Source organism: Amphibalanus amphitrite, unplaced genomic scaffold, assembly GCF_019059575.1.
Source record: "Amphibalanus amphitrite isolate SeventyFive unplaced genomic scaffold, NRLGWU_Aamphi_draft 000088F_arrow, whole genome shotgun sequence".
Classification (NCBI taxonomy): domain Eukaryota; kingdom Metazoa; phylum Arthropoda; class Thecostraca; order Balanomorpha; family Balanidae; genus Amphibalanus; species Amphibalanus amphitrite.
The window spans coordinates 147,354-171,010 of NW_024881584.1; the positions used below are offsets into that span (position 1 = coordinate 147,354).

General features: G+C 56.9%; 1 protein-coding gene across 1 annotated transcript in view; it reads left to right on the forward strand.

The window, feature by feature from the left end:
- Nucleotides 1-23,657, forward strand: part of LOC122379995 — a gene marked incomplete at its 5' end in the record, with an annotated part of 246,265 nt that overhangs the window by 146,244 nt on the left and 76,364 nt on the right. The window lies entirely within an intron of this gene.

Genomic DNA, 23,657 nt, shown 5'->3' on the forward strand with positions numbered 1-23,657 from the left:
TCGTCATTAAGTGCTCGCGATCACGCTTTTGAACACAGTCTTTATGCGTCAGTTTGTGAGACGCGTCATATCTGAAACATTTTGTGAGGCTCCAAATCCATTCAATTCATCTCCTTCAAAAGAAGTGTTTTGTATTATTTTCGATATCTTTTTTGGGCTTAATTGCTAGCTCTATTCATCGTATCTTGCGTGAGTACCTATTATCCGTTCTCATCATCTTCCAGTGTACCTAGAACTGGATCAGCTCAGCTCAGCTAAATCAGCCCAGCTCAATCAGCTCAGCTCAGCTCGCTCAGCTCAACTCGCTCAGCTCAGCTCGCTCAGCTCAGCTCAGCTCAGCTCAATCAGCTCAATTAGCTCAGCTCAGCTCAGCTCAATCAGCTCAGCTCAGCTCAGCTCAAACAGCTCAGCTCAGCTCAGCTCAAACAGCTCAGCTCAGCTCAGCCAGCTCAGCTCAATCAGCTCAGCTCAGCTCAATCAGCTCAGCTCAGCTCAGCTCAGCTCAAGCTCATTCAGCTCAGCTCAAGCTCATTCAGCTCAGCTCAGACAGCAGCTCAGCTCAATGCATTACTGAGCCGGCTCAGCTCACAGCTCATCAATTTGGCAAAATGTTGAGCCGGCTCATGAGCTGAGCTGATTTTTGAGCCGGCTCAACTGAGCTGATCACAAGTCTGTCAAGTTGTTACCGGCAGATTCTCAAAATTCTTTGACCATATGATTGCCTGTACATTTCTCAGTCTTCTCGCCGAATTTGACGCGAATCTAATATAATCAGCGGTAAGGAGCGCGATGTAAAGACGGAACCGTCCCGCCCCGGCACAGTCTACAATTCAGGCGGCGCGTAACGGCTAGCGCCGGCCGCCGCGCCGCCGCGCCGCCGCGGCGGCAGGATGTTTGACTTTACACCGCTATTACTAGAAAAGTTGTGAACCGATTTTCTTACTTCTTGCACGAGAAGATCCGCAATTCAATTCTGGACAGGTAGCCGAAATTTCACATTGATATTATGCTTGCGGCGCGAGTTATTGGCGAAAAACAGGAGGGGTGGGCGAAATCCGCCCCCCTTCCACTGCGCGTGTTAAAACTAACGAAAATGTAATACCAGATAAAAGCATAAACTTATCCGTTTTATACGGTTCCTGTTACTTATATCATTTATACAGTAGTTGGAACGGCAATACGATGGGGCTGAAGTATGGAGCACAGCTGTGAGCCCCGGCCCACGGTGCACGCCCGGCCGCCACAGCTGTGAGCCCCGGCCCACGGCACGCCCGGCCGCCCGGCCCGGCCGCGACCGCCCGCGCCGCTGAGTAGGTACCCACGGCCTCCACCGCCCGCGCGCGCAGTAATCGACGGCCGATTTGATTAGCCCCCCGCCGTCGGTCGGTCCTGTACCGTACAGCTCTATCAGTCTGGTCGGTCCGGTACCGTACAGCTCTATCAGTCTGGTCGGTCCGGTACCGTACAGCTGTATCAGTCTGGTGGTCCGGTACCGTACATCTGTATCAGTCTGGTGGTCCGGTACCGTACAGCTCTATATCAGCGCCAGCGGCGGCTGCCTATGTGCCTGCCGTTCAGCAGCGGGCCACGAGCACAGCAAAATCGATCGACAGGTCGCACAATTACCACTGAGACACAGCGGATTCAGTGATTTGTTGTATCGACTCCGATGTGTTCCGGCCACTGAGCCTGATATACTCCGGCGGTATAGAGGTATGTATGTACAGGTCTCGCGAGATTAACCCTCGCCCGCACATGCCATTTTCCCATCCTAGAACGCACATGGGGGGGGGGGGGGTTGCCACCCCCCCGCGCCATTTCGTTCCTGTTGGAGATAGAGCTTAGCAGTAAAGACCAAAAAGATTCTTTGGGAAGAGACAAATCCAATGATACCCAGTTTTACCTGCTCAGGTCAGTCATTGACCTTCCAGGTCAGGTCAAACTAAAAAATGTTGCTGTTTTGGGTCACCGTTGGATATCAAGTGCGCTGCTTATCAAATACCGATGACGATGCTGTTTTCTGGTGCCAAGCCAGCTAGAACCTCTTTGTCACACTATCCGACCAGAATTTTGCTGCTGAGGTCATTTCAGGTCAAGTTAGGTCAAGGTCAATTATATGTGTTTGTATGTCTGTGTGTGTCTGTGTGTATACTGATGTGTGCACCGATTGTTTTTGGGTCCATATCACATGAAATCATGATCTGAGAAGCTTTTACCAAAAATGCAGTCAAAAAACTTCACAAAAAGTAAATTCAGCTTGCCTAAAACGCAATTATCTTAGATGACCTAGGTTGACCTTGACCCTGACCTTGACCCCTGTACATCGTCGAACAACATGTTCCATGATAGGTGGGAGGTAAGACTGGCAAAAAAGGCCGAAATCAGGGTGTCAAAAGCTCACAAGGCCCATGGCAAACGCAAGATGTTGAGAATTGGCCATTTGGGTCATGACATGACCTGAAAAACAAGGTCATATCTCCGAAACCAAAAATCACAGCAACTTGAAATTTTCAGTGGATATCAAGAAAGGATAGACGAGCAGCTATACGAAAAATCAGCCTTCTAGCTCCAAAAATGTTGAGTGCAGAGCAGAAAGACTGCCTGGGGGGGGGGGGGTGGCAACCCCCCCCCCCATGTGCGGGCGAGGGTTAAGTGGTAGGTTTTGCACTTTTACATTTCCGGCTATATCTCAGAAACTAATCGATCCACGATGAAGCCATTTTACACGATCATGGCCGGCTTGTTACCCAACAAGTCGATCGCATCTTCAACACTTAAAAGCTTAAGACGACGAAGATATAGCCTGAAGTACGCTAAATTTTCTAGGTGCAAAACCTACCGCTAAAACCCGCGAGACCTGTACCTACTACCTACCGGTCCGGCGCCCGGCCGGCTCCAGTCGGATACCTATCGCCCGGCCGCCCGACCGGCCGGGCGCTCCCGCAGCTGCCCACCGAACCGCCGCGCCGCTCGGCACGGCTCCGGCCAATAAGCTGCCATCAAATTATGCACCGGCGGGTTTTTGCATAGGAATATGCTCATTTGCCGCTGGGATAAGGTTATCTCAATATTAAGCGTGAGAAACAATGCACGGGTAGTGTATGTGAGGCGGTCCTTTTGATCAGCGATCATTTACGTTTCGCCGGCGTTAATCGGGCCGGCCGGGCTTGCTGTGATCCTGGACTGATGCTCTCCGTGTCGCTATTTACAATGGCAGTGGTCCGGCTTTGAGTTGATGGACGCGAACCTGAACCAACCAACCGCGGCAGGCCCCAGCAGTGCGGCGCCGGTGTGCAATGGTTGAGCATAAACTGGACGACTATGGCCTTGCTAGGGAAGCTTTTAAAATCTGAATTATGTTGATGATCCTCCCATAAATCTTATTAAACTGCAGTATGTCGAACTGGAGACGAATTCGATGTGGGCGTGCCGCCGGGTGCTTTTCGATTTGTCTGGTATTCTCCGCGCTGCTGATACCATCTGTGAGCCGTCGTGCCGCCCCGCCCACCAATCAGCGGCCGCCGCTCCCGCTGGCTGACCAATCAGGGCACCGCGCGACGCCGCCGCAGCCTGCTGCGATCACCGTCAGCGGGCACGGCGGCTGGTGGGCGACCACTGACCAGTTTATCGCTCAATTCCGCAGCACTGACCGGGGCGACACCGCACAGCTCACAGCTCACAGCTCACACCGGGTTTGACACTGCACAGGCCACAGGACACTGCACAGAGGGTTCTGATACTGAACAGCTCACAGCTCACAGGCCACAGCTCACAGCTCTCAGCTCACAGCTCGCAGCTCGCAGCTCGCCGCTCACAGGCCACAGCTGGCTCAGGCCGATGGTGCACACCACTCCGCAGGAGCAGATCATCAGGCCAAAGCAGGGGCGGATCCAGAAAATCTCCAAGGGAGGGGCCATTAGAAACCAGGAGGCCCCCATAATCCCACCTGTTGGAGGCCCCATCTTCCCACTTGTTGGCCCCCCCCCCAAAAAAAAACTGCGTCTATTGAGCTTATCTAGCTGTTCAGGCAACATCTCAACATGAATAGCCACTTTATTTTCAGGAGGCCCCCTTTTCAGCTTTTTAACTTTTTATTTTATTTTTGAAAAAAAAATCGACCAAGGGGGGGGGGCCATGGCCCCCATGGCCCCCCCCCTTGTATCCGCGCCTGGGCCAAAGAAGCGGCGCGGATGGATGTTGAGCAGAGGCGCGACGGAACCAGCTATAAATCAGCACGGCGCCCGCCGCCCGACGCTGCGCTGGTGACAGGGGGCGCCCCACTGCTGCACTGGGGACAGTGCTGGGGACAGACCGGGCGGCTGAACTGCTGAATTGCATGCAGGGACGCCCCTTGCATTTCCCTGCTCTGTGAGGCACGGTAAACTTACGTCGTAGCAGGGGGCTAACGACTTGCTCTGTAGTGGACTGTAGGTGTGTACCTATCTGAAACCAGGGCCGGGCCACTTTGCAATGGGTGGTCTCAGATTCAGTGGGGATGGCGTGCGTCGCGTGCGGCACACGATGCTGGAGAACGGCACGTCAGGTGTGGGCTGCAGATTGAGGAGCATTACCCAGTCGGGCTCACCGGCGCGGCGGCCGGCCAGTGTCATATCACGACGCAGTGCCGCTGGTCGGGAGGTGTAGCCGGGCGCCGGTCGGGAGGTGTAGCCCGGCGCCGCTGGTCCCGGCTGCCCCAGTCCGAGCTGAGCGCGCCGGGTCGGGACGTTCCCAGCCTGCAGTCCGCTGGGATCGGTTCTTACCGTGCAGTCTCGGCGCTGGTCCCCAGCGTGCAGTCTCGGTACTGGGGCTCGCCGCGGCCCGCTGAGCTAATGGCCTGGTCGACGCCGCGCCGATCGGGCCCGATAACTGCGGGTGTCCTCAGTGCCCCGACACTGCGCTGCGCACTGCAGTGCAGAGGTCAGCGCCGGACCGCAGTGGCCGGTAACTGTCGTGGCCGCTACCCCGTGTTGATGTTGAAAGGTCGCCCTGCACGTCGAAACTTGGAGCGGCCCTGCCGCTGTCCACAGAGAGTGGCCCGAGTTGGCACCCTACTGTGGCGGGGGACGTGCAGTCGAAGTGGGTGTGGAGAGCTTTAAGTGGACTGTATCATTTGAGAGGATGGACTAGCCGACTGATCACCGCGACCGCCAGGTCAAAGCTGTACTTGGCACGTCTTAAATGTATTGTCAAAAGCCTTGTCGGAGAAACCTCCGCACAAGTCTTACTCATGCGTGCCGAAAATCAAGACAAATCAAGAACAAGACATGAGCTGGTTAGACACTTGCCAGCAGAGACAAACACGAATCCAAGAACGAGTCGGACGCATCGAGCCGTCGAACATGAGCGCATCCCGCTGATGTGTGCGATTGTATGTCGCGTATAAACCCTGAGGTGAAACGGCGCTATATCCGGAGTTAAACTGGAGCTAAGCCAGATTAAGAGAGGATAACTATGGGAAATTGCTAAGGAAACTTTACGAGTAGGTTCGACCGAACGGCCGAAACCATACTCCGTAGAGATGCAAACGTATTAGATTTAGGGGGAATACTGGCATCAAAATGGTCGTCCACAAGGGCGAACCACCAGTATTAGATTATTGGGACGGCCTCAAATCGCCGGAGCGACGCCCGAGCTCAGAGAGCACGTGTCCGGACGGGCACGTACCGCGCAGAGATCGAGAGCCGACTGACTGCCGCTCCGAGTCCCGACCCCAGGTCAGTTCGGCCGGCGCCTGGGGCTAGCCGCCCGGCCCGGCCCTCCGATTGGCCGGCGCTACAGCGAGCGCGGGCAGCGGCCGGCGGAGCACCCACCAACGCGATACAAGGCACACAAGCATCACAGCCCCGTGGTACGCGACGTAATAACAAACACAACAATCAATAACAAGTAACAACACAAATACACTTCTCACGCGACGGCACACCAAATCGCGCCGGGACTGTTGCGGATGGGTCCCGACGGGGAGGGAAGGGGAGAACGCCGCCGCCGCCCGGCACTGACCGCTGCGCCAGAGCTGCCGGTTTTACTCCGCAGGGGCCCACATTCCACAGTAACTGGGGGACGCTGTGCGCCCAGCCAGAGGCCAGACGGGAGCTGACCGGCCTGTTCTCGTCCCTGACCGTGACACACCAACTCGCACACTCCTTCATGAAATAGTCGTTGGTCAGCGCTGGTCGGACCGCCGGTCCCGCGTCGGTCCGCTCTGATTGTGATCGCTGGTCCGGCGCTGGTCCCGGACTGCCGTACCGTCGTCCACGTGGGTCTCGTATTGGCTCGATCTGGTTTGGACCCCGGATCGTGTCAGAGTAGCTGATGAAGGCGAGTGGACCGCATTAGTGTCAACTGTGGGCCGGGGCCTGACTTCCGCGCCCGAGCTGCCTGTTAGGCCCACACGGCACATTGCACCGGCTCCCTGTGGGGTATGCGCTGGCAGGGGGGAAGGGGAGGGGTGATGGGGCCTATCATCAACCATGTGACGGCCGGAATGCCGGACTATGATCACAGTTTGCGGCGGATGTTGAGACGGCGTGCTCACTGCCGTGTCGCCACTCTGTGAGATACCTATGTGCTGAAGTGTCGCAACAGAGCTTCTATGGCTGAAATGGGTGCACTAATCCCAGATATAACAACTGCTGCTCCCTGATTCCACTTTTTAATTCGCTCTCTATTCGAGCGGTGCTCGCCTCGACATTAGTTATCCGAGAAGTGAGACGACTTTTGTGCGTACTCTGTCGATTGAATAATATGATATTTGTAATCTTGAAGGATATCTGAGGGCAGTTTTTAATCATTCATGAGGCGAAGCGTTGACGGCTAGCGCGGTGGCACATCGAAAGATATGCTGATTACCAACGCCCCGAGACATCCGTAATCTACATAAATTACACGCATTTATGCATAAAGCAGGCTTGCAGTTTTGTGCTCGCTGACTCATTCTGTCTTTTGGATGTTTCTCTTAGCCGCCAAATGGCAGTGCAGTGCCAGTGCTCTCAAGCCGTAGCGAACAACTGTCGTACTGTACGGCAGCTTCAATGCCTAAGGTAGGTAGGCATGAAATCGAAAACACAACCAGGTATGTTTTTGGTGACAAAGTAATACGCGGCTATAATGACATGTTAACTTAGCTACATAAGGTATTTTCTGATTTTGCAGTTCAGTGAATATAAAAAGGCAATTTGCACAAACAAGCGGACAACAATCCACCCATTTAAACATCACCACTTTTACTTTTTGATAACAAGATATATGTAAGAGGAATAACAACTCCGCCAATCAGGCAGCTCCTGTCGTCAGCGCCTAGACCTGTGGCGTGGAACAGACCGGGCTGTCGTCACGGCGGCTGTGCGGTGCCGAGGTGTCGGCAGCGGGCGCCCGGACGGCCCGGTGTGTCAGCAGCGGGCACACCGGCACGGCCCGACATTGGGTGTCGGCAGCGGGCGCCCGGACGGCCCCGTCCGGCCAGGAGAGCGGTGAGCGCGCCGGCCGGGACCATCCGTCACTCTAACCCGTGTCATTAGCCGCTGCAATGTGTCATCGAAGGCCCCCAGCATCTCTGCATCGTGTAATGCCGACACGCTTTGGCCATTGAAAGGACGGCTCAGCCGACTCCTGAGGCGCTCAAATGACGGGTCTGGGCAGCGGCCGTGGCTATTGCAAAACGACCTCTGCCCATCGCTAATGGAAGCAATTAGAGGCAGAGTAAGATGTAACACTCGATGGTTTATTCTTCCCCAACTGCAGGCTCTGTATGTTATCAGAGCATTTTTCTGACCGAGTCCTGGAACGATTCTGTATTCTCCTCGAGTGGTGCAAGGTGGTGAGGTTCAGCATTCAGAATGAAGATCCATTCCTTATACCTTCTACGTGAGCCAGCTCTTCTCTCTTCGGAGCGTTTGCTATCCGACGAATAATAAATAAAAATAAATAGAAGTTTTACAGTTTCCTCTCTCTCTCTCTCTCTCTCTCTCTCTCTCTCTCTCTCTCTCCTCTCTCTCTCTCTCTCTCTCTCTCTCTCTCTCTCTCTCTCTCTCTCTCTCTCTCTCTCTCTCTCTCTCTCTCTCTCTCTCTCTCTCTCTCTCTCTCTCTCTCTCTCTCTCTCTCTCTCTCTCTCTCTCTCTCTCTCTTTCTCTCTCTCTCTCTCTCTCTCTCTCTCTCCTCTCTCTCTCTCTCTCTCTCTCTCTCTCTCTCTCTCTCTCTCTCTCTCTCTCTCTCTCTCTCTCTCTCTCTCCCGATCTGATAGAGCGGCGTGGGGCCGCCGCCGGGCGCACACCTATCGGAGGTGATCGCTCTGCGCGCGCCTGTGTTCCTACACTGGATATATCGCACCCGGCATCAGGGGCGCTGTTTTCCAGCGCCGACGCCGACGCAACTAACTAGGCCAGCGGCGACGCGAGGCGACGGGAGAGCGCCGGGCGCGGCTCGTCCGACCGTCGGCGCCGGGAGAGCGCCGGTCGCCGCGCGCGTCGTCTGCCGTCGGGCGCCGCGCGGGTCGTCTGCCGTCGGGCGCCGCGCGGGTCGTCTGCCGTCGGGCGCCGCCGCTCCCCAGCCGCCTCCGCCCGGTCTATTAGAGCCAGCCTCTCTTCGGTAGAACGCTAAACCATTCTCCACTGTGATCTTTGGTTCGGTGGAGGAGGGCTAGACTAATGCCATTCGTAAAACGGACCCTGTGAGTGGAGATACCAGTAAAATGTTGCAGGAAGTGCGGCTGTTCTCAGTGCTGCGGTGAAGGCCTGAATGGCAGCCCGGAACAGCTGCCGCGGTCTGAGCCAGTGAGGAGCTACTATGGAATGCGGTGACGTCAGCCACGGAGGACGCGGCGGGTCGAGCCGTGTCGCCGCCCCATCTCGGCCGACTCGATCGGCCCGACCTCGGGCAGAAACGAGCCGCTCGCTCCACATATGTGATTCGGCGGAGACGGGCGGAGAGGAGAGATGTTCGGATGGACAGGGGGCGGACGAGCGTACCAATGAGCTGGGGCTCCGGCGGCCCGGCGACCCGCACACCAAGTGAGCGGGCCACTCGGGCGGGACCGGGCGGGCGCTCCTCCCCGGCCCGGCCCGGCGGGTCGGAGGGTCGGCGCCGTTGGCGCGCCTCCCCCGGCGGCCTTCGACAGTCAGCCGGGCCCGACCTTAGGAACCGCACTGGGATGTGCCACACCACACACTGAAATACAGTCGATTATCGGCCAATAGCTGTTTGCTCTGGTCCAGTCGTGACCCGTGCATCCCCATTCTGGTCCGAGGGCCGCGCTGGTCGCAGCGGGACGCCGACTGGAGCTGAGGAGATGCCGCGGGCCCGCGCCGTCCGCCGTCCGCCGCCGGCCGCTGGGAGCGCTCAGCACTCAGCGCTCAGCGCTCAGCGCTCAGCGCTCACAAACAGCGCCGCGTGTCCGGCCCGGCGCCGGCTCCTTACGACCGATCCACTGCTCTTTATGTCTGAATGAAGCTATTAACTTCATCTGCCCGATGATAAATGGGCTCAAATGACCTTTTGTGCCTTTGGTCGGCTCCGCCATCACTCATTTACATTCATGCAATCGGAGACGGCTGCGCCAGTGGCCGGCAGTGCGTCGGCCCGATGAAACGAGCCGACCGGAGCGCTTCAGTCGAGCGCCGCCGAGCGCTGCACGCAGATGCAATACGACCGAGCGCCGCCGAGCGCCGCGCATACATACTTACGGGCCGAGCGCCGCCGATTGCCGCGCATACTTAGTTACGGGCCGAGCGCCGCCGATTGCCGCGCATACTTACGGACCGAGCGCCGCCGATTGCCGCGCATACTTACTTACGGGCCGAGCGCCGCCGACACGGGGCTCCCGGTGACCTTTGACCTCACCTGACCTTATCCTGATGACCTCATCTAACCTGATATGGCGCTGACCTGACATGACCCCACCTTACCTGACATCATCTGGCTTAACATCACCTGATCTGACCTCACCTAACCTCACCTGACCTCATTTGGCATAATATGGCACTGACCTGACCTGACCTTACATTACTTGACCTAATATGTCACTGAATTGACCTCACTCCACCTGACACAGGGCTGCCGCTGGCCTGAACTGAACTGACCGACTGAACCATACCTGGCCTGACCTCGCCTGACGCGAGGCTGCAGCTGTTATGCCCTGACCTCATTTGACCTCACCTGATCTCACCTGCCCGAATCTGGCGCCAAACTGGCCTGTCTTGGCCTGACCTGATCTTCTTCTGACTTCACCTGACCTCACTTGACCTGACGACGTGACGTGACCTGACCTGACCGAGCAGTCGCTCACCTGACACGGTCTTATCCGTAGAAGCCTCTTACTTGACCTGACCAGCTGACCTGACCTGATCATCTTACCTGACCTAACTCGGAGCCTGCACCGACCGAGGTCCAGCGGCATCGCGCTTGCGTTGATATAATCTAGCCTGGCTCTGACCTGGCTTGACTTGACCTTGCCTGGCCTGAGCTTACCTAGCCTGACCGGGCTTGTAGCTCGTACTGACCTGACCTGGCCTGACCTGACCTATTGCCGGCTGCCCGACCCGGAGCTGACCTCGGTGACCTGTGGTGACCCGCGGTGACCTCAGCCGCGTCCGGCTGGCTAACTCCTGTCCGAACCGACTGCCGGTCGTCTCACGGGGCCGGTTCGGAGCCCGCGCTGCCGTCGCCCTCACACGGGGCGGTTCGGAGCCCGCGCTGGCTGCCGCCCTCACACGGGGCGGTTCGGCAGCCGAGTGCCGCCCTCACAGCAAACAGACTGTCGTCGGCCGCTGTCGGCCGCTGTCGTGTCTGCCGCCTGTGAGAGCTGCACAGGAGTACTCAGGCGAGTTCCCGGCGCGTGCCGGGCCGGGCCGGGCCGAGCCGGGCCGAGCCGCTAATAGTCGTCGCCATTATGATAATTCAGAGTGAAGTGGCTCTGGGGACCGCGGGCGGCGGTGGCGGCGCCGTATTTGGCGGTGGGCCGGCCGGCGCGGCGGCCCGGGAGCTGCGGCTACCGGGCGACTCGACGGCCGACTGGGCCGGAGCCGCGCGTGCCACCTCCCTGACCACTTACCGCTCGGCTTAGATCGGGGCTTCAAGTCATACTTATTTGATGTATGAGTACATCCACAGATGTATGAAAACCATTCACTTGCTGGTGTGGGAGAGAGGGAAAGAAAAAGAGAGGAAAGAAAAGAGAGAAAGGGAGAGAGAGAGGGAGAGAGAAAGAAAGTGCGCGTGCCGCGGGCCTTTCTTTACTCCGTCCGCCGAGTAAAGAGTTGATCCCATTAGGTAATGCACGGTTCCCTAGCTGACTATACATGGGCACCAACGGATCCGGCTGCCATTTTTCGGACTGATCCGCGCTGCTGCCAGCCGGACCCTTACGACATGTAACAGTGCGGTGTGCATTTATATTGTGTACATGACAGAGCTATAGTGGTCAGGTTTCAATGAGCGATCATTGCCGATGCCATGCATGGTGATCGGTATAATCCTCTAGGAAACTTATTAGGTAATACATGGTAATACTAACTTATAGCCGCTTGTTTGTGGCTGTAACAGCCAGGTAACAGCCACACCTGACGTATGTTTTTCTCTGATGTGTATTGGGGAAACTGTATGTACTCGTACTCCCTTCATCTACTCTCGATGCAGGTCCGTATTTCCTTAAATTATTTGCTTCTCAAGGTGACATCCGTAACAGACGACTAAATCATTGTAGTTTTTAGTGATTTTGTCGTGTTTGTTTAGCCAAGTGGCTGAGTTTATAAGACGACCTGGAGCGGGCGGACGACTCTGTTGTGCACTTTACAATTCAATTACCACCGGGATTGGCTGGCTGGCGGACGCGGTGATAACGGCCGGTAATGAAAACATCGCCGGCATCATCACTCTTCTGCGGCGACCATTACACTCAGTGGGCCAGTGGCGCCGCCGACCATTACACTCATTGGGCCAGTGGCACCGCCGCCGCCGCCGACCATCGGGCCCTCCGACCGGTGCTTCCGAGCCTCCACTGTCCCTCCGCTGAGCCTTCGCTGTCCCTCCGTCGTGCAGCCCCACGCTGCGCCTCCGCTGTGCCCACGCTGTCTGTCGCTCCGCCGTGTGTCTACTCCCCGCTGTGGGTCCGCTGTTCAGCCTGGGGTTTGCGCACCTATGATAGCCGACTATTGCACCGACTTTTGATGGATATGCTCACGCAGCTGCCCGTAATGACGTCACGCAGGTGTCCGTAATGACGTCACGTAGTCGGTCGATGTGCCTGGTCACCGGCAGCGTTTATCGTGTGACGCTGAACTGGGACACATCTCAGCGGGCGCTGGCGCTGCAGGCTAGAGCCAAGTCAAAACGCTGCTCAGAGATGTTGTCCCTTCCACCGTCACTGCCACTGTCACACTGTCACCGTCACGCCGTCACTGTCACCGTCGCCGTCACACTGTGACAGTCACCGTCAGAAAGAAAACAGTTCGTTATGTAGAAAGATAGCTGAGCTTTTTATCAGTTTCTTAAAGTTTGATATTTTACCCTTACAAAGTTGGTCCCACGTCCTTCCATCTTCCTGTTTTAGGGGAGTGTTCAACGTTCAGCGAGATGTTTAACAAAAAAAAAAAAAAATCAAGATAGTCATATGAAATGTGCGTGGAAGTCGAACGTAAAATATTCCCTGTAAGCTTACTGACATGGGAATACTCGACTGTATGTCATATTGTGATATCTGGCGGCTGTGGTAGCTGTTGGTGACAAACAGGAGCGGATGAAAATGCGGCCACACAGTAACCTCTAGTCAATGTCAATGTTAGACGCAGCCCTGCAAACAAGTCGGGTGCTGGACACTATGCAGACTCCTTTCACCCAGCGCGCTCCCGGATCCCGCTCCCGGATCCCGCCCAGTAGCTGTGGAGGGTGGGCGTTACACCCGGCATAGCCCGCCACACTGTGCACAGTGCACACCCCACAGTGCACACTGCACACTCGCCGCGGTGACCGCTGCACGCGTTATAACCGTCTGTCAGAACCGCCGGCCACCCGGAAACCGACGCTCGGCGGCGCGCCACGAACATGACACGCCTGTTGCTCAGGCCAGCCGGTCCGGCAGGGCGGCACGCGCGGGTCAGCTGGCACGGCAGGGCGGCACGCGCGGGTCAGTCGGCGGAGCAGGGCAGCACACCGCGCGCGGGTCAGCCGTCGCGGCGCGCCGATTAGCCGGGTCCGCGAGCGGCGCGGGCCACGCGGCGGGACGCCGCAGCCCGCTGCTGTTTTTCGGCGGCACTTCTTGCCCGGATTCTCCTGAGCGCCCTGAGCGCCGGTACCCGCTGTGTGACACGTGCCTGAAGAGCGGCAACGCTGGGCTCTGTGACGGGCCCGGCACACGCCCGGCACGCGTCCGGCTGGCAGCGGCACACACTGCCGGGGCCGGCCGGCGACCCCTCTGCCGGCGGCGCGCAACAAATGGACGCGCTTTGTGCTGCCGGCAGTCGTGGCCGGGCCGGTATGATTGATACGGGTGCCACCGCGGCCGGCCGGCGGGCGTATCCCGGTGCACAGGTGACCGACTGTTGTCGGCGGCGCCGCGCGCCCGCCGACACTTTCACCGCCGTCTCCGCGCAGCACTTGTTTAATTCTCCTACTGCAGTGCCGGCGCGACCGGCTGAAAGCCCAGCGACGCCGGCGCCGCGGCCGCCGGTCAAAGGTCGCGACAGAAAACGTAAAAAGTCATTATTTAGTGAGATATTGGTTAGAAAGGCATGTAACTCATGTGATTTAGTCATTGTGTGGCCAAGGCTGGCCGGCGCCGGCGGCTAGGCGCCACGGACACAATCGGTCACAGCTCGGCGGCGCTGCACCGGCGGTACCGCGTGCGCCGAGTGGGATGACTGGGGTCCCAGCTGGGACCGGGGACCGCTCTCGGACCATTGGACCAGCCTGGACCGCAGACCGCTCCCAGAGAGGCGCGCAGCAGCGTCCGGCGCCGGCCCCACCTTTCGCCGCAGCAGTGGCCGTGTAAATGGATTCTTTATTCCGAGCTGGGCCCGCCCGCGCCGCCGAAACCTCAACTACTAACGAGAGAAGCGCCGCTCGGCAGACGCGCTACAAAAACGAACGCAGACAGCTGAAAAATTGGCCCGTTCATTGAATATTCATCCGCGGATTATTTATTATCCGGTGCGCTTTGTTAGTCGCGCAGCTCGGCGGCGGCGCTCTCTCGGTGCGATTGACGAGACTGGGAGGGGAAGGCGCCGAGAGCGCGGTGGGAACGGCCGCCGGCCGCGGCTGGGCACGCCCCAGCATGCCCCCGACCGCCCGACGCACGCTCGGCCCCGCCCGGCCGGCCGTGCTGCCCTGACTAATGGCTGCCGGCCGCGGCGAACGGGCTGCGAGCTCCACCGAGATATATGGCGGCAGATGAGGCGCTCCAACTGAAACCCGAGCAAGACGCACCGGCTGACCGGCCGCCCCGCCCCGGACAGTGGAGGGCAGCCTCTGGTCGATACCGCCGGACCGGCAGAGACTGCCTCTGTTCAGATACCGCCGGACCAGCCTCCCCGGGACGGCCACCTCGCGTCCGGTCGGCACGGAGAGCCATTAATTATGACGTTTACTGGCACAGGGAGACTGATGCTGCGCCGGCCGGCGTTAATGGGCCGGCCCGGCTGCGTTCGGATGGTGCCGCGGGCGTCGACCGGCCGCCGGCGGCCTGTCAGTCAGCGGCGCGCCGTGGCGCCGTCCGACACGCTCGATTACGGCGCCCTAATGACGGCGCCCTCTCGGCGCGGTGGCGGTCCGGGCGCCGGCGGCTCCGCGTGGCGCGCGCCCCTCGGACGCTGGTACGGCGCCCCGCCGACAACCCACTGGGTACCGGGAATTGTTTCATAAGCACGGCCCTACAGACTTCATTTCAAGGTTTTAATCTGATGAACTCGTCGGGGGAAATGAGCATGTCCGTATCATTTCTCTATTGTGCTTAGCCCTCAGTCGTCCCGGTCACTGCGGCAGCGGGCAGATAACGACCTCGGCGGCCGGCTCTAACTTCTGAGTTCCGGGCGGTCCACTCCGTCCACTGCCGGACCCGCCGTCCTGTCCACGGGAGCCGCTCCCTTTCCTACGGACCCACTGTCCTGTCCGCCGGACCCACCGTCCGCCGGACCCCCTGTCCTGTCCACCGGACCCACCAAACAAATGGAGTCCGTCATCAGCGGTAGCAGCTATGGAGCTCAATGGAGCTCCCGTCCTGTCCACGGGAGCCGCTGTTCTGTCCTGTCCACAGGAACCTCTGTCCTGTCCACGGGACCCGCTGTCAGCCGGAGCCGCTGTGGGCGCGGCCGCTCGGTGCGGTTGCAAGTGACCGCTCGGCAGAGTCGGCTGACCCGCCCGGCCCGACCCGCGGCCGAGCCTCCCGCTCGGCCCGACCCGAGCCTCCCGCGGGGCCCATCGGCGGCGCCGGCCGGCCCCACCAGCCTCGTCCATCTTCACATTAGAGTCCGATTGGGCGCGCCACCTCGGCGCCGCGGCTCGCCCGAGTGCCAATGGGCGTCGCCAATGGCGGCCCGGGGGGCGGCATTGCTCATCGACTGGCCCCCCGCCGTCGACGATTGCTCGTCGGTTCTGGCTGTCGGTCGGCGCGACGGCCGATTGGCTGCGGTCGAGGGCCGGCCGATGGGTGCGGGAGGGGGGGGGGGGGGGGCGACCGCGCGGCGCCTCGGCGGACGGCCGCTGATCAGATGAACAGAGCAGTGCGCGGGCCGATCTTCCTTTAGGTCGCACGACTGAATTGTGTGCTTAATACGAGTTTTTTGAAAGATACAGCAATGAATATCGAACAATGACGTGTGTGCAATAAGTGTATATTCACGGGTGCGCAGTGCGACCCGTTCAGCTGCCGGCCGGGCCTACGATGGCCCTCACGGGTGTCTGCAGCTGCCCATTAAACCGGCGCCGGCAGTAGCTCTGCCATTGAAGCTGCTACCGCCGACGACGGGCTCAGCGCTGCAGCGAGCCACCGACGTTCGGCGGGTGTCCGCTGGGCCTGATTGATGGCGTGTTAAAGTGTTGGTGAGACAGGCCCCGGACGCTGTCCCCGCCTGCGCGGTGGTGCGATTACACGGGGGTCTGTGGGTTGGCCGCACCGACCACTGCCGCGGTGGTCTCACGGACCAGTATCGATATACTTATTAGAGATGCAGGTGCTGCTGATAGTTAGGTATTATTTCATACTAATCGTACCTCTGGTATGCTGTGCTGGCACCGTACCTACTGCTGCAAGCTGTGCTGATACTGCACCTACCGTTGTGTACCACTAGCGCGCATGGAACAGCGATGTCCATTAGGTCCTCCGTCCTGCTATATTCTTCGGTAGCCTCCCTGATGTCTGTGGTCCTTGGCCAAACGGCAGTACAATGCAATGGCGCAATGCGGGCACACGGTGGACAAGGGCGCGTTTCGCCGTGTACCGGCGCGGGGAGCCCGCCTCCCAGTGCCGGGACATCCGCGGTCACCACTTTCACCCGGGCCGGTGTGTCACGTGACCCGCGCAGTGGTGTGAGCCGGGCGACACGTGATCCGGGGGTCAGCCGGGTCGCCGAGGTGCCGCGGCGCTGGGACCGACTGCGCCCCGGCGCCACAGCCCACCAGTCACATAGCAAATACGGCCTCATAAATATAATCCAATTACGCACAACGTGGCAATTTCGGGCGGGCGTGACCCTTTGCCATGACTTGCCTTGCGTCGGTTGCTGAGGATGTACTGTTCTGTAAGGGAGAGGTGTTGCGAGTGAGGGCGCCTGGACCAGCCGACTGGCCGGTTTCCGGCCGCCGGGCCCACTTTGTCGGGTGATCGGTGAGGTGAATCGGTGCCGGGCGGATGGGGTGAGTCGCGACCCGCCCGACCTCCGTCACTTCCTGGGGCATCCCCCGGCGCGGCGCACTCGGCGCGGCTCTGATTGGCCGGTGTCTGTGTGACGTCACCTGACCTTGACCCAGTGCGGACTGGGGACAGAGCGTGCAGGCGCTGCGTGCCGCCGTGAGTCACCGCCGGCGAACGGGGCTGGGCTCGGCGACGGATGGGATGCCGGCGATCGTGAGTGTCGGGAATCGGACGCCGCACAGTGATGCAAATGGGGTTCACGAGTGGCCATAAATACCCAAAAGTCAAGTTTACCAAATCGAGTTAATTGCGATATGGCCGAGTAGACAAATGCTTGGGGCATCTGAAATCTGATGGTTTTCAGGGTTTTGTCAAAACCGGCCTCGTGTATAATCGTCAGAAGTCGTGACATTTTCTAGGTCGTAAAATGACGGTCAGACACTCGCAAGTTCAAACGCCGCTGGTTTGCGTTCATTTCGTATAAATTGAAAGAATTATGCATGGGAATGATCCCCAAAGCCTTCTGCTTCTAATGCCGGGTCACAAAAGCCGTATCGTATTCGCTTTGGCGGTAATCTGACTATTTATCATCATGTTGCAATCGCAGTTTTTTACTAAGAAAAAAATGCTTTCGTTTCACCTACAGCACTTAACACAGTGTGTGCCCGTTAGTCCACCACACCATAGCCTTCCCTAATCATTTCTGAGTCGCATCGTGAAAGAATTAAGGCGCTAGCACAGGGCTGACCGACGCTACAGAGGTTTTTGTCCGGGCGGTCGGGTGCCGCAGTGGGCGGGTGGGTGCCGCCGCGCGGCGTCCGGGCGGCGCGGCGGCGTGGCCGCCCGGGCCGCCCGCTGCGCCGCGGCAGACCGTGCCGGACGAAAACTTCTGTAGCGCCGGTCAGCCCTGTGCTAGCGCCTTAATTCTTTCACGATGCGACTCAGAAATGATTAGGGAATGCTATGATATGGTGCACTAACGGGCACACACTGTGTGAAGTGCTGTAGGGGAATTGAAAGCAAATATTTTTGGTAAAAAACTGCGGTTGCAACATGATTACAAATAGTTAGCTCACCACCAAACCAAAATAGATACGGGTTTTTATGACGTGGCATTAGAAGCAGCAGATTTCGGGGATCATTTTCATGCATAATTTTTGCAGTTTGTATGACATGAACGCACGCTAGCGGCACTTGAATTTCAAGTACCTGACAGTCATTTTACGACATCGAAAATGTCTCGACTGCTGACAATCCTACACGAGGCCGGTTTTGACAAAAACATTAAAATCATACTTTTTCAGACACCCCAAACATTTGCCTGACTGACCATATTACGATTTATTCGATTAAGTGAACTTGAATTTTGGGCCTTTTTCGTATTTATGGCCACTCGTGAACCCCATTTGCATCACTGTGCGCCGGCCTTTGTTTAGCTCGGTCTTCATCTGGTTCAACTGGGTCAGCTCTGGGAGGAGGTGTGTCAGAGTGGCGTCATTTTTCTCGGATCGTCCCCATTGTGGTCAACTCCAGACATTGTCAGTGATTTATATGTTGATTTAAGCTGCAGAACATGCGCAGACCTCCCACAGATAATGGTCATGGCTGCCCAGCTTTATGTGCATTGCTGCATAGTCCAGTATGTATATATGTGCAGCACTGCCGACTCCGAAGTCTCCTCGTGGTGAGTTCAGAAGAAGGCAGCGGCTTCATTTATAAAGGAATATTTAATTTTATGCTGGCGGAGAGCAACAGCTAAGGTTCTGTAAAGTGAATCAATATGATACTTCCTTTTGCAGTGCCGGGTATCGCCCACGCCAGTGCCGGGGCCGGGTATGGTCCGCGCCAGTGCCGGGTATGGCGGTATGGGTCACGCCAGTGCCGGGTATGGCGGTATGGGCCGCGCCAGTGCCGGGTATGGCGGTATGGGCCGCGCCAGTGCCGGGTATAGCGGTATGGGCCACGCCAGTGCCGGGTATGGCGGTATGGTCCGCGCCAGTGCCGGGTATGGCGGTATGGGCCGCGCCAGTGCCGGGTATGGCGGTATGGGCCGCGCCAGTGCTGGCCTGCTGGGTATGGCGGTATGGTCCGCGCCAGTGCCGGGTATGGCGGTATGGTCCGCGCCAGTGCAGTGCCGGGGCCGGGTATGGTCCGCGCCAGTGCCGGTAATGGCGGTATGGGTCACGCCAGTGCCGGGTATGGCGGTATGGGCCGCGCCAGTGCCGGGTATGGCGGTATGGGCCGCGCCAGTGCCGGGTATGGCGGTATGGGCCGCGCCAGTGCCGGGTATAGCGGTATGGGTCACGCCAGTGCCGGGTATGGCGGTATGGTCCGCGCCAGTGCCGGGTATGGCGGTATGGGCCGCGCCAGTGCCGGGTATGGCGGTATGGGCCGCGCCAGTGCCGGGTATGGCGGTATGGGCCACGCCAGTGCCGGGTATGGCGGTATGGGCCACGCCAGTGCCGGGTATGGCGGTATGGGCCACGCCACACACTGGGCCGGGGGCCCGGAAAAGTGCTAGAAATTATTTGTGATTGAGTTGTTGATCTCAGTGACAAGCAAACATGCTAAAAACGTAGTGGGGCTGCTTAACCCTCGCCGGACCTATTGTCGGACCCCCCACCCCCCTCGGCCGGCCGAGGGGGGAGGGTTGGTACGACCCCTTTTTGCCGTTTCGCCCCTAATGGAGCTAGAGCCTCGCGGAAAAAAACAAGCGTGTGCGCCGTTTCAAGGCGGAACGATTGATACCCGATTTTAAGGTCCCAGGTCAACCGGTAACCTCTGAGGTGAAGTAAAAAAGCCCAAGGTAGGGTTTGGTTTTTGGCAAATAATTTCGCAAAAAAATGGCCGCAGAGCAGCGATTTTGGCACCATCGTGTTCGCCTGGCTCAGGCGCGTCGAATGGTATACTTTTTGTTCGGGTGAGGTCAACTTAAGGTATTGACCTCGAGTCAAGGTCAGTTCAGAGCCCATCAGGCCACGAACTTGATCGAAGGAGGTCGTATCGCATATCATTCGATTCGGGAGGTCTTCCCGAGTCCATTGGTGGCTTTCCCGAGTCGCTGGCTCAATTTGATCATGAGTTATTGACGAGAAACTCCTATGACCGGTGTGACGTCATAAATGACGTCACGGAATGTCAAAAATGCAAAAGTAAAGCATCGGATCTTGCAAGGAGTGCACGAAATCACGATTCCGTGTGCTTGAGATAGTTTGAAATCATTCCATGCGCAAAAAAAAAACAGTTTCCTTATTTCCCCATTCACTTTTAATGGTGAGGTCACGTGACCCCGAAGAATAGCAGGCATTAGCAAAAATTGCGAGTAGGGCATGACAGAAAGATGATTGGTGGTTTGTATGGCATGGCCATTTTTAACGGCTCGAAATAACATTTCTCAAAAAGTCTAACTAAAGAGCAAGTTGTTGTTGACTATCACTGACTTGTGTTTAGGGGTTAATAATGACTGAATTTTTGAGTTTGGCCCAGAAATGTTGACAGCATTGTGTGCGTTGATCAATTCTGAGCTCAGGGACATATATTTCATTTAGATTATAAGCGTTTGTTTTTCACAACTTCCAGCGTTTTAAAGAGCGCCGGGCCTTCAGTAGAGCGGCGAGGTGACAATTGCCCCTACATCATGTGGTTTACTGGTGCATATCTCGAAAAGTAGCAGGGAAAAGCAGCAAAGCACCTATATGGAACAAAAGATGAGTAATCAGAGGCTAGTATGAAATGTTCATTTTTAGCCGCTCGAAATAACGTTTTTATAAAAGTCTAATTAAAAAATTGGATATGATTTTAAATTACGTCTTGCAGCTGCTTGCAAACAGCTAGCTTATCTTGCAGAAAAGCGATGCAATATGTCAGAATGATGTTGGCACAGTGAACAACAGTTCCCTGAACTAGTCTGGCAGGAAATTTCGTTCAAAACGACGATTGGTCAGCTAATAAATTACCACTAAAGTTCATCATTAAAATCGGTAAATGTGGTGGCCTATAGAGAGTCTAAATTGTCTTGTGTTTGGTGACAACTGACGACCTCAATTTTGACCTTAGGGCAAAACTAGCATCGGAATCGTAGGGTAAGGTGCCTAATTAGCGACCCTTTCCGATTTGCGACATACCTCCCTACAGAAAAACTGGCAGGAGAAAACGGGGTAAAAACATCGTCAAAAGGTCAGCCATACTTTGGTTATCAAATCAAATTATTTTCCGGTCGTCGATGTTTCTGGTGGGACGTTTCAGGTGAGTTTAAATAAAAATGACGAGTTTCTTATCCAAAAAGTGTGTGTTTGGGCCCTCTTTGATGAAAAGCGATGCACATTAGGATGATGCACCTTTTTTATTCTGAATCGACATTCCTTTTTCAATTGATTGCCGTTTTCCCATAGTGAATCGCTCAACTGTGCACAGCATGGCGGTTAAAAATATGTCGCAACTCATATTTCCTATTTGCGCCTGACATGGTCGCAAATAGCTCAAGAAGGGAAAGAAAGGGGAAAAGGGAGAAATGAAAATAAGGGGTTGCTGAAGCTTGCAATGTGTGGCAGGGGATGCCAAATGTCGTGACCGACTGCAGGGGTGCCGAATTCAGCTCGGACCTCAAATATCATACGAGATAGCCCGCAAAATTTGGGTTTCCGCCTTCTTTTCGCCTTCAGTGCATCACGTGATCAGTTTTTACTTACGTAAATGTGTTGGATAAACGTGCATGTTCGAGTGATTGAGTGCTTTGCGTATAGGTTACCTTTTTGATATCATATTTCATCTTTTCAGGCGTCGCATTTTTTGCCATTTTTAATATGGGGAAACCCATAGACTTATTAGCGACCCTCCCCGGTCGCTAATCGGGAAGAGTTCCCTATTAGCGTTTTTTTGCAATGGTCTGCCAAAATGCTCACTACAAATAAGTTAGTGGATATTGGGGCAGAAAATGACTATATTTTAATAGAAAAATGAACGATCTCTCCGAAAATCAAGCCAGTAATACAGTGGCACCCACAGAGCGTGAGCAATGACGGTTCAAATTAAGGGGGTCGCTAATTAGGCACCTTACCCTATTCTTCAATCAATTTGGGATTAAATGATACCTATTTTGATCATATTGCGGACAGTCAGTTTGGGGGAATTTCTAGCGCTTTTTCAGGCTGCCGGCCTACAGTGCGCCAGTGCCGGCTCCGTCCTCCCCGTCCTCGGCGGTCGGCCGGGCGCCGAGGCGGAGTGTGGTGATAAGTGATTGGTCTGCGGCGCGATGTTATCAGCTCCAGCCCCGAATTGGGGGCGTTAGCGCCCGGCGGGTGGTCGTCAGCGGTCCAGAACTGGCCTGTCGGTGTGATGCCTGCGTTAGTGCCGTCCGGACCGACTGCACGTCAGGAAGGCGGTCCTTAGACCGGACATGCAGAGTGGAAGACAAGGAAACGCTCACTGGCCAGTGGCCACACGAAAAGACAGGCAGCAAGCGGCTTCTCTGTGGGTACAGCCGGAGGTGGCCGATCTTTCATCCGGTTGTGGCCGGTGTTTTCATGTCGCAGATACTAGATCATCCTGTTGATGATAAATGTATACATGCTCGGAGCACCATGCGATCTCACTTTCCGATAATTAATTGATGAATTGTGTCGGATATGAACGTATATGGCGCGGGCTCACTTTAAACGTGCCCTTTGTTATACCTCTGCATGTAGATATGGACTGCACGTAACAGATTTGTATACAATGTGAGCTGACAGTGCGGGGGTGACCGTGCCGTCCCGCTGCCGTGTGGTGACGGTTCGCCCGCCCGGGTCCCGGCCTGCTGGCGGGTCGTGTCGTGGTGACGGTCCGTCCGCCCGCCCCGGCCCACGGCCTGCTGGCGGGTCGTGCAGCGCCTCGCTGAGGTCCTGGCGCGGACTGTCTATCAGCCGGTCCGAGCGGGACGGAGCGACAGCCGGACTGCCGGGATGGATCCCGCCTCTGCCGGTGTACATGACAGCCGCCGGGGCGGGCGCCACATCGGGCGGCCTTCACCCATTTCGGGCGCACATACCGCCCCAGGGCCCGCCCCAGCTGACCGTCCAGTCGCAGTCCAGTCCGGACGCCTATTGGTATTCCGAGCCGTGCAGATTGCTGATGCTGTTGTGTTGAAACACAAGCGATACGTTTTGATGAAGCGGTCGGCGCTGTGCGGATAAAAGTCGCGACATCCAGTGACGTCGTAGACGTCAGCGACTCACTTGCAGCGCTCACTCACAGTCAGTGCCTGATTGTGGGAGCTGCTGTGTCGCTGTTCCCACTGCACTGGCTGCTGCCTAGTTTTGCGCGTAATTGATCGTGGAGTGCCACGAGGCGTAGGTGCAGGAGCCGCCATGTAGCTATCACAGCAAGAAGCTGCCTCTCCCAACTTCACTTTTGTGCTGCAGCGTTTTATTGAAGAGTTCCCGAGAAAACTGCGCTCTCCGCGCGCCGTTGTGCAGTGGGCTCTGTGCTCGACCATAGAATGGTGGCCCACTGCCCGGCTCTGCCTGCCGAAATGTTTACCATTGACAGCACTGCTGTCACGCTGGCGCACAGAATGGGCGAGACAACAGACAGGGCCGCAGAGCGCGCGCGGTCACCGGTGTACCGACCTTTGGAGCGCAATTGGTGCGTGCTTCCTTTGTATTTTGCTCCATTCATATGCATATGCACAGCGTGGTGCTTACATCCAGAATTTGAGCAGCTGAGTGCGACTGAATGCAGCCGTACGAATAACACCGGGTCGCAAAGCAGGTGCCTACAATTGTGTAGTGCCTATATACACATACCTACCTGTACAAACAGCTTGCAAGATGTTCAGATTTACAGG